Here is a 17642-nt window from a genome sequence, read left to right as displayed (position 1 = left end):
CTTGAATTTCAGGTCTCTAGGATTGTGGATTCTCGTCTTGTCCGCGGTTCTCTCCAGTACCTCGTTCATTGGGAGGGTTATGGTCCTGAGGAAAGGATGTGGGTCCCAGTGACGGACATTAAGGCCACTCGTCTCATCAGGGCTTTCCATAGGTCCCATCCTGAGAAGGTGGGCTCTGAGTGTCCGGAGTCCACTCGTAGAGGGAGGGGTACTGTCACAACCAGACAGCTGAGAAGCTCTGACAGAAGCCTTTCAGAACCTCCTCCTTGAGTTTTCTTTGTTTTGAATTTCAGTTCCTCATCTCGTTAGCCTCTCTCAGCTGTCATGTAGTTGGACTGATTGCATCCATTTAAATTCCTCCCCATAATGCATTAGTGTGCGGCTTATACAACTTCCTGGTGTGTGTGCATGCTGATCCTATTTCCCAGCCTTCTACAAGATAAGTGCTGTACATTTATTTGTGATTTTCTGTTTGCTGGATCCCAGGTGACCCTGACTCCCTCCGTGTCTAGTGTAGGGAGCCGGTGGTCGTGTCCCCTCACTATTGTATGGTGTTCAGGTGGTATATAGTCGAGGTACGTGGATATGCGATCATCCACCATTGGGATTTTCGCATAGGCTGAGCAGACAGGGAGAGTGCCAAATCTTATGCAGGGGTCTCCCTTTTGTTCCTTAGTTTTGGATCCAGTGAGTCATATATTCATTTTGCATTGTCTTGTTTCCTGTACACCTTCTGTGACATTTATAGATAGATATGCGATAGATAGATATATATAGACAGACAGATAAGGAAGAGAAATAGATGATTTATAGATAGATATGCGATAGATAGATATAGACAGACCGATATAGATTGATAAATAGGAAATATATAGAATAGATAGACAGATATTAGATAGATAGCTATAGACAGATAGATATGACGACACCTTCAGATTTATACTTTTTACCATAGATAGATAGATATGAGATAGATAGATATTTCCCCAAAAAATGTGACAGCACAGATAAAAGTGAAAGGTGATGGCCCAATTTATTTCCAGACAACGTTTCAGCCCACTCAATGAGGCCTTTGTCAAGCTTGACCTTCCCTGAGGATTTGCACCCTATTTACTTTTTTTCTAACTGTGCTTCTGTTGTATTTTTGTTTTTTAGCTAGATAGATAGGTAGATACATGATAGATACATAATAGATACATGATAGATACATAAATAGATAGATATGAGATAGAAGACTATTTTAATCTCTTTAAGACGCTGCTGTACTTCTTTCCTGGGTCAGACAGGGCCCTTTTAATGAGAAATTTACTTTTACATTCTGCATTTCATCTGAAACTTCAAAATGACCCCCCCGCATCTCTCATTGTTATCTGCAGGTGGGCTGTGCGGGGGGGTTCAGGCAGTGCAGGGGGCAGGCGCGCAATCATCCCGTCCGCCCCCTCTCATTTCCAGGATGGCCGAGCGGTTTTAGCAGAGTGTCAGTGACACTCTGCTTGAAACGGCTGACATCTGTGTTGTGATGTCAGCCGTTTAACACTTTCCATGCCGCGGTCCGTAGGGATTGTTGTATGGAAGGGGTTAACAGGGAGGGAGCTCCCTCCCTCTCCCATCACCCGCTGCTCTGTTGTGGCAGCGGGTGATGGTTACCATGGCAACCTGACGCCTTCACAGGCTTCCGGCTTGCCATGGTAAGGCTAAGTCTGATTAGTCTTTTGCTAAAGGCAGAAGTCTGATCAGACTAAGTGTAAAGTCACAATACACTACAGTACACTATATAGTGTACTCTAATGTATTATACAGACATCAGACCCGCTGGATCTTCAAGAACCAAGTGGGTCTGGGTCAAAAAAAGTAAAAAAAAGTGAAAAACAAAACACATTTATCACTGAAAAAAAAAATGCACTACACATGTTTGATATCACTGCGTTCTGATCTATGAAACGGTCATGCTACTTTCCCCGCACTGTGAACGCCATAAAAAATAAAAATAAAAACTATGATGAAATTTAAATTTTTACCACCTTACTTCCCAAAAAAGTAATAAAAATGATCAAAAAAGTCGTATGTACGCCAAAATGGTACCAATCAAATCGGCACCTCATCCCACAAATAATGAGCCCCTACATGAGACAATCGCCCAAAAAGTAAAAAGACTATGGAGACACTAAAACATGATTTTTTTTTCTAAAATGCTGTTATTGTGTTAAAGTAAAATAAATAAAAAAAGATGCATAATAGGTATCGCCGCATCTGTAAGAACCTGCTCTATAAAAATATCACATGAACTAACCCCTCAGGTGAACACCGTAAAAAAATAAAAATAAAAACAGTGAGATCATACCTAAGATAATGGCCCAAAAACTGAAAAAAACTATGGTTCTCAGAATATGGAGACACTAAAACATGATTTTTTTTTTTTTGTTTTAAAAATGATATTATTGTGTAAAACTTACATAAATAAAAAAAGTATACATATCAGGTATCGCCGCGTCCGTAATAACCTGCTATATAAAAATATCCCATTATCTAACCCCTCAGGTGAATACTGTAAAACATTTTTAATAAAAACGGTGCAAAAAAAGCCATTTTTGTCACCTTACATCACAAAAAGTGTAATAGCAAGCGATAAAAAAGTAATACGCATGCCAAAATAGTGCCAATAAAACCGTCATCTCCACCCGAAAAAAAATAAACCCCAACACAAGACAGTCGGCAAAAAAATAAAATAAAACTTTGGCTTTCAGAATGTGGAGACATTTTTAATGCTTTGTTATGTAAAACTAAAACAAACAAAAAAAGTTGTCATATTTGATATTGTTGCGTCCGTGACAACCTGCTCTATAAAAATACCACATGATCTAACCTGTGAGATGAATGTTGTAAATAACAAAAAAAAAAAACTGTGCCAAAACAGCTATTTCTTGTTACCTTGCCTCACAAATTGTGTAATATAGAGCAACCAAAAATCATATGTACCCTAAAATAGTGCCAACAAAACTGCCACCCTATCCCGTAGTTTCTAAAATGGGGTAACTTTTTTGAAGTTTTTACTCTAGGGGTGGATCAGAGGGGCTTCAAATGGACATGGTGTCAAAAAACCAGTCCAGCAAAATTTGCCTTCCAAACACCGTATGGCATTCCTTTCCTTCTGCACCCTGCCGTGTGCCCATACAGCAGTTTACGACCACATATGGGGTGTTTCTGTAAACTACAGAATCAGGGCATTCAATATTGAGTTTTGTTTGGCTGTTAACCCTTGCTTTGTAACTGGAAAAAATTATTAAAATGGAAAATCTGCCCAAAAAATTTACAATTTGAAATTTGATCTCTATTTTTCATTAATTCTTGTGGTACACCTAAAGGGTTAACAAAGTTTGTAAAATCAGTTTTGAATACCGTGAGGGGTGTAGTTTGTAAAATTGGGTCCTTTTTGGATGGTTTCTATTATGTAAGCCTCACAAAGTGACTTCACTGAACTGGTCCTGAAAAAGTGGGTTTTAGAAATTTTCAGAAAAATTTCAAGATTTAACCCCTTCCCAACCAGCACTGTACTATTACGGCGGGCTGATCGGCGTGTGCAGGAGCTGAGCCAGCTCGATCAGCTGCAGGGGTTCAGCAGTCGCTGATAGCTGGATCCCTGCTGTATGCGTCGGCATCAGTGAAAACACAGATGTAGGCGCATTAATCCTTCATGTGTCATGGTCAGAGCTGATCGCGGCACGTGTAATGTGTGAAGGGAGAGAGCTTTTATCGGGTCCCCGTGCTTATGTAACGGGGACTTGATGGCAGGGAAGGCAGCCCGATGCCTTCCTTAGGTATCATGGCTGCCTTCCTGTAAGCCTGTGAGATCCAGCTCCCTGGATCTCACAGGCATGCAGGATGTAAGTGTATTGCAGTTTGTAATACACTTACAGCCAATGCATTATAATACAGAAGTATTGTGATGCATTGTAAAGGGGATCAGACCCCCAAAAGTTTAAGTCCTAGAGTGGGACAAAAAATAAAATGTAAAATAAAGTTTTAGAATTGTAAAATTCAGTTTTATAAAAAAAATGAAAGTTTCAAGTAAAAAAAAAGTGTCCTTTTTCCAAAATAAAGTGCATTTAAGAAAAAAAGTTAATTGGGAAAAAAAGAAAAGTAGACATATTAGGTATCGACGCATCCGTATCGACCAGCTATATAAAAATATCACACCTAACCCCTCAGGTGAACACTAGAGTTGAGCGAACACCTGGATGTTCGGGTTCGAGAAGTTCGGCCGAACTTCCCGAAAATGTTCGGGTTCGGGATCCGAACCCGATCCGAACTTCGCCCCGAACCCGAACCCCACTGAAGTCAATGGGGACCCGAACTTTTCGGCACTAAAAAGGCTGTAAAACAGCCCAGGAAAGGGCTAGAGGGCTGCAAAAGGCAGCAACATGTAGGTAAATCCCCTGCAAACAAATGTGGATAGGGAAATGAATTGAAATAACAATTAAATAAATAAAAATTAACCAAAATCAATTAAAGAGAGGTCCCATAGCAGAGAATCTGGCTTCCCGTCACCCACCACTGGAACAGTTCATTCTCAGATATTTAGGCCCCGGAACCCAGGCAGAGGAGAGAGGTCCCGTAACAGAGAATCTGGCTTCATGTCAGCAGAGAATTAGTCTGCATGTCATAGCAGAGAATGAGGCTTCACGTCAGCCACCACTGCAACAGTCCATTGGCATATATTTAGGCCCAGCACCCAGGCAGAGGAGAGAGGTCCCGTAACAGACAATCTGGCTTCATGTCAGCAAAGAATCAGTCTGCATGTCATAGCAGAGAATGAGGCTTCACGTCAGCCACCACTGCAACAGTCCATTGGCATATATTTAGGCCCAGCACACAGGCAGAGGAGAGAGGTCCCGTAACAGACAATCTGGCTTCATGTCAGCAGAGAATCAGTCTTCATGTCATAGCAGAGAATCAGGCTTCACGTCACCCACCACTGTAAGAGTCCATTTTCATAAATTTAGGCCCAGCACCCAGGCAGAGGAGAGAGGTCCCGTAACAGTGGATCTGGCTTCATGTCAGCAGAGAATTAGTCTGCATGTCATAGCAGAGAATGAGGCTTCACGTCAGCCACCACTGCAACAGTCCATTGGCATATATTTAGGCCCAGCACACAGGCAGAGGAGAGATGTCCCGTAACAGACAATCTGGCTTCATGTCAGCAGAGAATCAGTCTGCATGTCATAGCAGAGAATCAGGCTTCACGTCACCCACCACTGCAACAGTCCATTGTCATAAGTTTAGGCCAAGCACCCAGGCAGAGGAGAGAGGTCCCGTAACAGACAATCTGGCTTCATGTCAGCAGAGAATTAGTCTGCATGTCATAGCAGAGAATGAGGCTTCACGTCACCCACCACTGCAACAGTCCATTGGCATATATTTAGGCCCAGCACCCAGGCAGAGGAGAGAGGTCCCGTAACAGACAATCTGGCTTCATGTCAGCAGAGAATCAGTCTGCATGTCATAGCAGAGAATGAGGCTTCACGTCAGCCACCACTGCAACAGTCCATTGGCATATATTTAGTCCCAGCACACAGGCAGAGGAGAGAGGTCCCGTAACAGACAATCTGGCTTCATGTCAGCAGAGAATTAGTCTGCATGTCATAGCAGAGAATGAGGCTTCACGTCAGCCACCACTGCAACAGTCCATTGGCATATATTTAGGCCCAGCACCCAGGCAGAGGAGAGAGGTCCCGTAACAGACAATCTGGCTTCATGTCAGCAGAGAATCAGTCTTCATATCATAGCAGAGAATCAGGCTTCACGTCACCCACCACTGTAAGAGTCCATTTTCATAAATTTAGGCCCAGCACCCAGGCAGAGGAGAGAGGTCCCGTAACAGAGGATCTGGCTTCATGTCAGCAGAGAATCATTCTGCATGTCATAGCAGAGAATCAGGCTTCACATCACCCAACATTGGAACAGTCCATTGGCATATATTTAGGCCCCGGCACCCAGACAGAGGAGAGGTTCATTCAACTTTGGGTAGCCTCGCAATATAATGGTAAAATGAAAATAAAAATAGGATTGAATGAGGAAGTGCCCTGGAGTCCAATAATATATGGTTAAGGGGAGGTAGTTAATGTCTAATCTGGACAAGGGACGGACAGATCCTGTGGGATCCATGCCTGGTTCATTTTTATGAACGTCAGCTTGTCCACATTGGCTGTAGACAGGCGGCTGCGTTTGTCTGTAATGACGCCCCCTGCCGTGCTGAATACACGTTCAGACAAAACGCTGGCCGCCGGGCAGGCCAGCACCTCCAAGGCATAAAAGGCTAGCTCTGGCCACGTGGACAATTTAGAGACCCAGAAGTTGAATGGGGCCGAACCATCAGTCAGTACGTGGAGGGGTGTGCACATGTACTGTTCCACCATGTTAGTGAAATGTTGCCTCCTGCTAACACGTTGCGTATCAGGTGGTGGTGCAGTTAGCTGTGGCGTGTTGACAAAAGTTTTCCACATCTCTGCCATGCTAACCCTGCCCTCAAAGGAGCTGGCATTGACACAGCTGCCTTGGCGACCTCTTGCTCCTCCTCTGCCTTGGCCTTGGGCTTCCACTTGTTCCCCTGTGACATTTGGGAATGCTCTCAGTAGCGCGTCTACCAACGTGCGCTTGTACTCGCGCATCTTCCTATCACGCTCCAGTGCAGGAAGTAAGGTGGGCACATTGTCTTTGTAGCGTGGATCCAGCAGGGTGTCAACCCAGTAGTCCGCACAGGTTAAAATGTGGGCAACTCTGCTGTCGTTGCACAGGCACTGCAGCATGTAGTCGCTCATGTGTGCCAGGCTGCCCAGGGGTAAGGACAAGCTGTCCTCTGTGGGAGGCGTATCGTCATCGTCCTGCCTTTCCCCCCAGCCACGCACCAGTGATGGACCCGAGCTGCGTTGGGTGCCACCCCGCTGTGACCATGCTTCATCCTCATCCTCCTCCACCTCCTCCTCATCCTCGTCCTCCTCGTCCTCCAGTAGTGGGCCCTGGCTGGCCACATTTGTACCTGGCCTCTGCTGTTGCCAAAAACCTCCCTCTGAGTCACTTCGAAGAGACTGGCCTGAAAGTGCTAAAAATGACCCCTCTTCCTCCTCCTCCTCCTCCTCCTCCTCCTGGGCCACCTCCTCTTGCATCATCGCCCTAAGTGTTTTCTCAAGGAGACATAGAAGTGGTATTGTAACGCTGATAACGGCGTCATCGCCACTGGCCATGATGGTGGAGTACTCGAAACAGCGCAACAGGGCACACAGGTCTCGCATGGAGGCCCAGTCATTGGTGGTGAAGTGGTGCTGTTCTGTAGTGCGACTGACCCGTGCGTGCTGCAGCTGAAACTCCACTATGGCCTGCTGCTGCTCGCACAGTCTGTCCAGCATGTGCAAGGTGGAGTTCTACCTGGTGGGCACGTCGCATATGAGGCGGTGAGCGGGAAGGCCGAAGTTACGCTGTAGCGCTGACAGGCGAGCAGCAGCAGGATGTGAACGCCGGAAGCGCGAACAGACGGCCCGCACTTTATGCAGCAGCTCTGACATGTCGGGGTAGTTGTGAATGAACTTCTGCACCACCAAATTCAGCACATGCGCCAAGCAAGGGATGTGCGTCAAATTGGCTAGTCCCAGAGCTGCAACGAGATTTCGCCCATTATCACACACCACCAGGCCGGGCTTGAGGCTCACCGGCAGCAACCACTCGTCGGTCTGTTGTTCTATACCCCGCCACAACTCCTGTGCGGTGTGGGGCCTGTCCCCCAAACATATGAGTTTCAGAATGGCCTGCTGACGTTTACCCCGGGCTGTGCTGAAGTTGGTGGTGAAGGTGTTTGGCTGACTGGATAAGCAGGTGGAAGAAGAGGAGGAGGAAGCCGAGAAGGAGGAGCTGGCAACAGGAGGCAAAGAATGTTGCCCTGCGATCCTTGGCGGCGGAAGGACGTGCGCCAAACAGCTCTCCGCCTGGGGCCCAGCTGCCACTACATTTACCCAGTGTGCAGTTAGGGAGATATAGCGTCCCTGGCCGTGCTTACTGGTCCACGTATCTGTGGTTAGGTGGACCTTGCCACAGATGGCGTTGCGCAGTGCACACTTGATTTTATCGGATACTTGGTTGTGCAGGGAAGGCACGGCTCTCTTGGAGAAGTAGTGGTGGCTGGGAACAACATACTGTGGGAAAGCAAGCGACATGAGCTGTTTGAAGCTGTCTGTGTCCACCAGCCTAAATGACAGCATTTCATAGGCCAGTAGTTTAGAAATGCTGGCATTCAGGGCCAGGGATCGAGGGTGGCTAGGTGGGAATTTACGCTTTCTCTCAAATGTTTGTGAGATGGAGAGCTGAACGCTGCCATGTGACATGGTTGAGACGCTTGGTGACGGAGGTGGTGGTGTTGGTGGTACATCCCCTGTTTGCTGGGCGGAAGGTGCCAACGTTCCTCCAGAGGCGGAGGAAGAGGCCGAGGCGGCAGCAGCAGAAGAGGCCGAGGCGGCAGCAGCAGAAGAGGTAGCAGGGGGAGCCTTAGTGACTTCCTTGGTTTTAAGGTGTTTACTCCACTGCAGTTCATGCTTTGCATGCAGGTGCCTGGTCATGCAGGTTGTGCTCAGGTTCAGAACGTTAATGCCTCGCTTCAGGCTCTGATGGCACAGCGTGCAAACCACTCGGGTCTTGTCGTCAGCACATTGTTTGAAGAAGTGCCATGCCAGGGAACTCCTTGAAGCTGCCTTTGGGGTGCTCGGTCCCAGATGGCGGCGGTCAGTAGCAGGCGGAGTCTCTTGGCGGCAGGTGTTCTGCTTTTGCCCACTGCTCCCTCTTTTGCTACGCTGTTGGCTCGGTCTCACCACTGCCTCTTCCTCCGAACTGTGAAAGTCAGTGGCACGACCTTCATTCCATGTGGGGTCTAGGACCTCATCGTCCCCTGCATCGTCTTCCACCCAGTCTTGATCCCTGACCTCCTGTTCAGTCTGCACACTGCAGAAAGACGCAGCAGTTGGCACCTGTGTTTCGTCATCATCAGAGACATGCTGAGGTGGTATTCCCATGTCCTCATCATCAGGAAACATAAGTGGTTGTGCGTCAGTGCATTCTATGTCTTTCACCGCTGGGGAAGGGCTAGGTGGATGCCCTTGGGAAACCCTGCCAGCGGAGTCTTCAAACAGCATAAGAGACTGCTGCATAACTTGAGGCTGAGACAGTTTCCCTGGTATGCATGGGGGTGATGTGACAGACTGATGGGGTTGGTTTTCAGGCGCCATCTGTGCGCTTTCTGCAGAAGACTGGGTGGGAGATAATGTGAACGTGCTGGATCCACTGTCGGCCACCCAATTGACTAATGCCTGTACCTGCTCAGGCCTTACCATCCTTAGAACGGCATTGGGCCCCACCATATATCGCTGTAAATTCTGGCGGCTACTGGGACCTGAGGTAGTTGGTACACTAGGACGTGTGGATGTGGCAGAACGGCCACGTCCTCTCCCAGCACCAGAGGGTCCACTAACACCACCACGACCATGTCCACGTCCGCGTCCCTTACTAGATGTTTTCCTCATTGTTATGGTTCACCACAACAACAAAAATATTATTTGGCCCAATGTATTGTATTCAAATTCAGCGGGATATAAATTTGAGGCCTAGTATTTAGGCGCTGGGTGACCGGTATGGATTTAGTGACAGAATTAGACTGGGATATGCACAGTAGCGTGTGTGTGTGAAGTTATTCTGAATGACCCTATGTGCACCTTGAATATTATATACCCTTTTAGGGATAGATTTCAAATAGCTCTGATATAGCAGAAACCACTAAATTATGAAATTGCTAAATTGGGAATTGTATTTCAACCCAGAACAAAAAATGTGCTTTGACGGACACTAAATAACTTTCCCAGCCACAACAGGACAGCGGTCACGAGAGATTTAGCGGGATATAAATTTGAGGCCTAGTATTTAGGCGCTGGATGACCGGTATGGATTTAGTGACAGAATTGAAATTGCTAAACTGGGAATTGTATTTCAACCCAGAACAAAAAATGTGCTTTGACGGACACTAAATAACTTTCCCAGCCACAACAGGACAGCGGTAACGAGAGATCTAGCGGGATATAAATTTGAGGCCTAGTATTTAGGCGCTGGGTGACCGGTATGGATTTAGTGACAGAATTAGACTTGGAAATGCACAGTAGCGTGTGTGAAGTTATTCTGAATGACCCTATGTGCACCTTGAATATTATATACCCTTTTAGGGATAGATTTCAAATAGCTCTGATATAGCAGAAACCACTAAATTATGAAATTGCTAAATTGGGAATTGTATTTCAACCCAGAACAAAAAATGTGCTTTGACGGACACTAAATAACTTTCCCAGCCACAACAGGACAGCGGTAACGAGAGATTTAGCGGGATATAAATTTGAGGCCTAGTATTTAGGCGCTGGGTGACTGGTATGGATTTAGTGACAGAATTAGCCTGGGATATGCACAGTAGCGTGTGTGTGTGAAGTTATTCTGAATGACCCTATGTGCACCTTCAATATTATATACCCTTTTAGGGATAGATTTCAAATAGCTCTGATATAGCAGAAACCACTAAATTATGAAATTGCTAAATTGGGAATTGTATTTCAACCCAGAACAAAAAATGTGCTTTGACGGACACTAAATAACTTTCCTAGCCACAACAGGACAGCGGTAACGAGAGATTTAGCGGGATATAAATTTGAGGCCTAGTATTTAGGCGCTGGGTGACCGGTATGGATTTAGTGACAGAATTAGACTTGGAAATGCACAGTAGCGTGTATGAAGTTTTTCTGAATGACCCTATGTGCACCTTGAATATTATATACCCTTTTAGGGATAGATTTCAAATAGCTCTGATACAGCAGAAACCACTAAATTATGAAATTGCTAAATTGGGAATTGTATTTCAACCCAGAACAAAAAATGTGCTTTGACGGACACTAAATAACTTTCCCAGCCAAAACAGGACAGCGGTAACGCGAGATTTAGCGGGATATAAATTTGAGGCCTAGTATTTAGGCGCTGGGTGACCGGTATGGATTTAGTGACAGAATTAGACTGGGATATGGCCAAAAAATAACCACACTATTGCTGGTTAAATGCACTTGGTGACGGGCGCAGCTTGCCCCTGATGTAGTATATGGCCAAAAAATGAACAGACTATTGCTGGTTAAATGCACTTGGTGTCACAGCTTGACCAACCACACTACTGAGGGTTAAATGCACTTGGTGACGGGCGCAGCTTGCCCCTGATGTAGTATATGGCCAAAAAATGAACAGACTATTGCTGGTTAAATGCACTTGGTGACGGGCGCAGCTGCCCCCTGATTTAGTATATGGCCAAAAAATGAACAGACTATTGCTGGTTAAATGCACTTGGTGTGATAGCTAGACCAACCACACTACTGAGGGTTAAATGCACTTGGTGACGGGCGCAGCTTGCCCCTGATGTAGTATATGGCCAAAAAATAAACAGACTATTGCTGGTTAAATGCACTTGGTGTGACAGCTTCACCCTGATGTAGGCTTTAGCCAAAAAACAACCACACCATTGAGGGTTAAATGCACTTGGTGACAGGCGCAGCTTGCCCCTGATGTAGTATATGGCCAAAAAATAAACAGACTATTGCTGGTTAAATGCACTTGGTGTGACAGCTTCACCCTGATGTAGGCTTTAGCCAAAAAACAATTACACCATTGAGGGTTAAATGCACTTGGTCGCAGCTTGTGCTGGCGCACCACAAGACACAAGATGGCCGCCGATCACCCCAGAAAAATGTGACTGACAAACGGTCTGGGCAGCCTAAAAACAGTGAGCAATTGAGTATCAGCAGCTCAATGACCCACAGCTGCAGATCGATCAATAATCAAGTCCTTTGGAGGAGTTAATCTGCCTAATCTCGCCCTACTGTCGCAGCCGCAACCTCTCCCTACGCTAATCAGAGCAGAGTGACGGGCGGCGCTATGTGACTCCAGCTTAAATAGAGGCTGGGTCACATGGTGCTCTGGCCAATCACAGCCATGCCAATAGTAGGCATGGCTGTGATGGCCTCTTGGGGCAAGTAGTATGACGCTTGTTGATTGGCTGCTTTGCAGCCTTTCAAAAAGCGCCAAGAAAGCGTCACAAAAGCGCCAAGAAAGCGACGAACACCGAACCCGAACCCGGACTTTTATGAAAATGTCCGGGTTCGGGTCCGTGTCACGGACACCCCAAAATTCGGTACGAACCGAACTATACAGTTCGAGTTCGCTTATCCCTAGTGAACACCATTAAAAAAAACTGTGCTAAAAAAACTTTTTGGGGTCACTTTACAATCACTAAAAGTGCAACTCCAAGCGATCAAAAAGGCGTATGCCCCCGAAAATAGTACCAATCTAACCGTCATCTCATCCCACAAAACATTAGCCCCTACTTAAGATAATCCCAAAAAATAAAAAATATGGCTCTCAGACTATGGAGACACTAAAACATTTTTTTTTCTGTTTCAAAAATGCTTTTATTGTGTTAAATGTAAAAAAAAAATTGGTATTGCCGTGTCCGTAACAACCTGCTCTATAAAAATACCACATGACCTAAGCCCTCAGGTGAACACTGTAAAAAAGATAAAATTAAAACGGTGTCAAAAAAGCAATTTTTTCTTCTTACATCACAAAAAGTGAAATAGCAAGTGATCAAAAAGTCATATGCACCCCAAAATTGTACCAATCAAACCGGCATCTCATACCAAAAAAAATTAGACCTTACATAAGACAGTTGCCCAAAATAAATTTAAAAAAAACTATGGCTTTCAGAATATGGAGACACTAAAAAATATTTTTTTTACGAAATGCTTTATATAAATCTGAAACAAACATTCAAAAAAATGAAGTTATAGCAATATAACGAATATTCGTTATTTAGAATTCTTATCCCTGACAAGTGTCTCCGTCGCTATGGGAACGCCTGTGGGTTAGAATATACCATCGGATCAGATTTTCACAATCTCAGGGAAAACTCAGATCCGATTGTATTTTCTAACCCACAGGCATTCCCATGGTGACGGGGACGCTTGTCGGCGAGGAGTATGCGAACGCCCGTACAGATTTAAAAAAATAGACAAATATTCTAAATAACGAATATATTCCCTATATTGCTATATATAAATTTTTTAGACTATTCGTCATTTTATTTTCCATATGAAAACATGATTCCTTCCTGCTTAAGTTGCTTGTGGGCCAATGACTCATTGACCCACAAGAAAGAAGCAGGGAGGAATCATGTTTTCAGATGTTAAAAAATGACGAATATTCAATATAGCGAATATAGATATATTCGATATTCGCGATTAATATTCACTATTTGAATATTCGCGCTCAACACTACATTGCATTTAGTTGCGATGTAATTTCTCTCCCTAAAGTGTTGTTTTGCATCTGCAGATTACATGGGTTAAATCACAAAAGTATATTACGGTACTGCATAGCACCAAGCTGCAGCTTGGAAAGCAAATGCATGTCCATGGCTGCATCCTTCTTCCCGTTATATCCCGCTTCTACTACAGAACACCAGTGATTATCTTTCCGCTGTCTCTAACATCATGTCCTCTCTCTATATATGAAACTAAATCTTTATAAAATAGAACTTCTTGTGTTCTCACCAACTACAAAATACCTATTTCTGATACCTCCCTCTCAGTGTGCGGCACTACCATAACCCCTAGGCAGTGCAGCATGCCTGCTGTCTTTGTGGTATGTTTGACAATGATATTTACTTCACCCCTATATTCAATCTCTTGCCCACTAGGATTCACCCTTTTCTTACTGTGGAAACAACAAAAACTCTCATTGTTGCTCTTATCCATTCTCATCTCCATTACTGTAACTCATTATTAATTGGTCTCTCCCTCACTAAACTCTCCCCTTCAAGTTATCCTAAAGGCAGCATACAGGCTCTTCTATCTGTTAAACCACTACACTGATGCAGCCACCCTGTGCCACTCATTGCACGGGTTTCTCATACAGTATATTATTCAATTTAAACTGCTCATTCTCACCTACAAAGCTATCCATAGTACTGTAACCCCATACATCCTGTCCCTCATGTTTGTCTACCACCGTGCCCGTGCTCTCCATTCTGTTGATTGATTTACATCTACCATCCACATCTCACTCCTATCTCCAAGACTTCTACCGAGCTGTACCAGCTCTCTGAAATGCCCTTCCTCAAGCAATTACCGTAGGTTAATTCTCAACATTCACAGTGTTAGGCGCTACCTAAAAACATAGCTTTTAGGGTGTCCTATCACATCCCCTAATGTAACTCTTTTTCATCTTCAACATCATTCTTCTAAACATGATCATCATCAAACACCATCCATCACACTCCATGCACTCAGAAACACTGGTGATTGGCTCATACAGCTTTATATATACTCCTTTATATTAAGATTCCTGAACCGTTGTACAAAGCAAGCACTTTTTACATTTTGTGTGACATTTTAGGCTGACAGCCCATGTCCGCCACTGTTCTGCTGTCCCGGGCAGGTAAAGGAGTTGCTGCACTCTCCCCTATGTGTATTGGCACTAATGCTCAGTGACCTTTCTTACATCACTGATAGAAACATAGAAACATAGAATGTGTCGGCAGATAAGAACCATTTGGCCCATCTAGTCTGCCCAATATACTGAATACTATGGATAGCCCCTGGCCCTATCTTATATGAAGGATGGCCTTATGCCTATCCCATGCATGCTTAAACTTCTTCACTGTATTTGCCGCTACCACTTCTGCAGGAAGGCTATTCCATGCATCCACTACTCTCTCAGTAAAGTAATACTTCCTTATATTACTTTTAAACCTTTGCCCCTCTAATTTAAAACTGTGTCCTCTTGTGGTAGTTTTTCTTCTTTTAAATATGCTCTCCTCCTTTACCGAGTTGATTCCCTTTATGTATTTAAAAGTTTCTATCATATCCCCTCGGTCTCTTCTTTCTTCCAAGCTATACATATTAAGGTCTTTTAACCTTTCCTGGTAAGTTTTATCCTGCAATCCATGGACCAGTTTAGTAGCTCTTCTCTGAACTCTCTAGAGTTAATCCTTTTCTTTTTGTCCTTGTCCTGTGCTGATTGAGGGGCTGATCACTAGTGATGGACGAACATCTGCCGGGACGGTTCGCGAACGCGATCGTGTGAACACGATCAAATGTTTGCGAACCGCAAGTTCACGGCGGGTCTTATTCATTTTAATGGCAGGCGACCCTGAAAAACCTTCAGCTCATATTTGCAGCTAAGAAATAATTACTAGAAGTGCACAAATAGTCCCACAACATGAACAGTGACATACCAGATGTATTATTCGAATCTGCAATCTCCATTCATCATTTTTTTCAATGTCAAATATCGGCAATATCATTTTCGCGTACACGCGCATGCGCAAATGCACTATACAGTACCCAAATGCACTATAAAGAAAGTATATTGGTATATAACACCCCGTTTCAATCAGTTTTTTTGGGGGACGACTGGTATATCACACTAGTAGAAATTATTTGTTCCAATAACGCTTGTCCCTCTATATACCTGCAGTATCGCAGCAGAACCGCACACAACTGCCGCACAATACAAATGCACTATACTATACTTTCTAACATAGAACGTATATTATAACATTGTACAAAAAAAGGCAATCCATTAGAATATACATAAAGAAAAAACGTAACCTTTAATAATGTTACTATGAGGGTCCATTCACACGTCCGTAAGTGTTTTGCGAATCCGCAAAACAAGGACACCGGCAATGTGCATTCCGCAATTTGCGGACCGCACATCACCGGCACTATAATAGAAAATGCCTAATCCTGTCTGCAATTGCGGACAAGAATAGGACATGTTCTATTTTTTTGCGGAAACAGAAGCACGTATGCGGAAGTGCGGATACGCAAATGCAGATGCGGACAGCACATTCCGGCCCCATTGAAAATTAATGGGTCTGCACACGTTCCACAATTTTGCGGAACGGGTGCGGACCCAATTTGCGGACGTGTGAATGGAAAAGATATCCCTCAAAATGAAAATAAATTAAATTATTGAAATTAAGCAAAAAGCATAGATGTGGTAGGCAATAACATGTGCTCAGCGGCACTAAATCAGGTGCTCGGCGGCACCAAATCAGAAACCATATGTCCTACCACAATCCGGGGGGTTCTAGTGCACATCCATGAATCCCGGAGGGAAAGCAAAAAACATCTATCCCTGGGCTAGATGATGATGTGGTATTGAAGGACAGGGTAGGCAAAGAACTGTCCCTGATATTGCCCTACAGGGGGGTGCTATTATGGCCCTGATAGCCTAACCACAGACTACCCGCCCTGATAAGAGCATCTGGAACCTTACCCTATATAAAAATGGCCCTAGTAAGCCCCTAGCCCCTAGGCCCCTGACTTCCAGGTGATCACTAAATAGATCGATATGTTTTTGACTCATTATAAAAGTATATTATAAGTATATTGCACCCCTCTGTGTATCACACCTATTGATAGCACACCTATATCATTCCTTAAAAAGACTTTTGTGGCCCTATTAGCTAACGTTTGGTGTCCCTAACAGCCTGTCCTTGCTCCACACAGCAACCTCTCCCTACACTGGCAAAACACTGAATGTACAATGGCGGCCAGATCAGTTTTTTTTATAAGGTAGGGGGTAGGTCCATGTGCTGAAATGTCTCAATTGGCTGTCCTGTACCACCTGATGGATGTGTCATGGGTCAAAGTTCTTCACAATGTAAAAAAAAATATGGTGGGCGAGAATATCTCCATATGTTCGCATGTTAGGCGAATCGCGAACATGCAAAGTTCGCCGTGAAATGACCGCCGGGTGTACCGCAAGGCCATCTCTACTGATCATCCTCGCTGTTTAGCTGGGCTGTGTATCCACCTCCATGCCTGAGCTTTGGGGTTTTCTAGTTTCTAGTAACCAATGAAGGTCTGTCTACCTGTGTACTGTACCTAGCATGTCTACCAATTCTGGTCCTTGCTGCCTGCCCTGACCTTGGAACTACTATCTTGAATATGCACGTGCTCATAATGCCCTGATCGCGGACTGTGCACAGCTATGCCTTTTGCCTAAGTCCTTGGTGCTTTGCACTGTTGTCTCTGACCCCCGTTGGTCAGCAGCCAACTATACCAGGACTATTCAAGGAGGTAGCGGCTTGGTTATTTCCCTGCAGAGGAGTCCAGATTTGTGTACAGAGGTTAATACCAGGGAACCACCAGGATAACGTCCCTAGGTTTAGCCCAAAGTCAAACTGGTTAGTTGGCGTCCACACCCAGTCTGTTATGTACATCACTCTCCATAGACTGTAAGCTCTTACGAGCAGGGCCCTCATTTTCTCAGATTGCAAAGCATTGTGTAATATGTTGGCACTATGTAAATAAAAATTATTATTATTAATAAACATGGGGTTTGCACATTTGTTACTACATAAAAATGGCATAGGAAGATGATAAATCTTTCTAAAAAGTTTCAGATTGTGGCCCCCACCTTATTTGTGCTATAATGTACAATTCACAGGTCATCGATATGATATTGGTGAGGGAGTCCAACTGGCCTAGGAAGAGACCTAAGCGCTCACAGATCACCGTGGC

Source organism: Bufo gargarizans, chromosome 3 (genome assembly GCF_014858855.1).
Source record: "Bufo gargarizans isolate SCDJY-AF-19 chromosome 3, ASM1485885v1, whole genome shotgun sequence".
Taxonomy (NCBI): domain Eukaryota; kingdom Metazoa; phylum Chordata; class Amphibia; order Anura; family Bufonidae; genus Bufo; species Bufo gargarizans.
Note: the sequence above shows the minus strand (reverse complement) of the source record.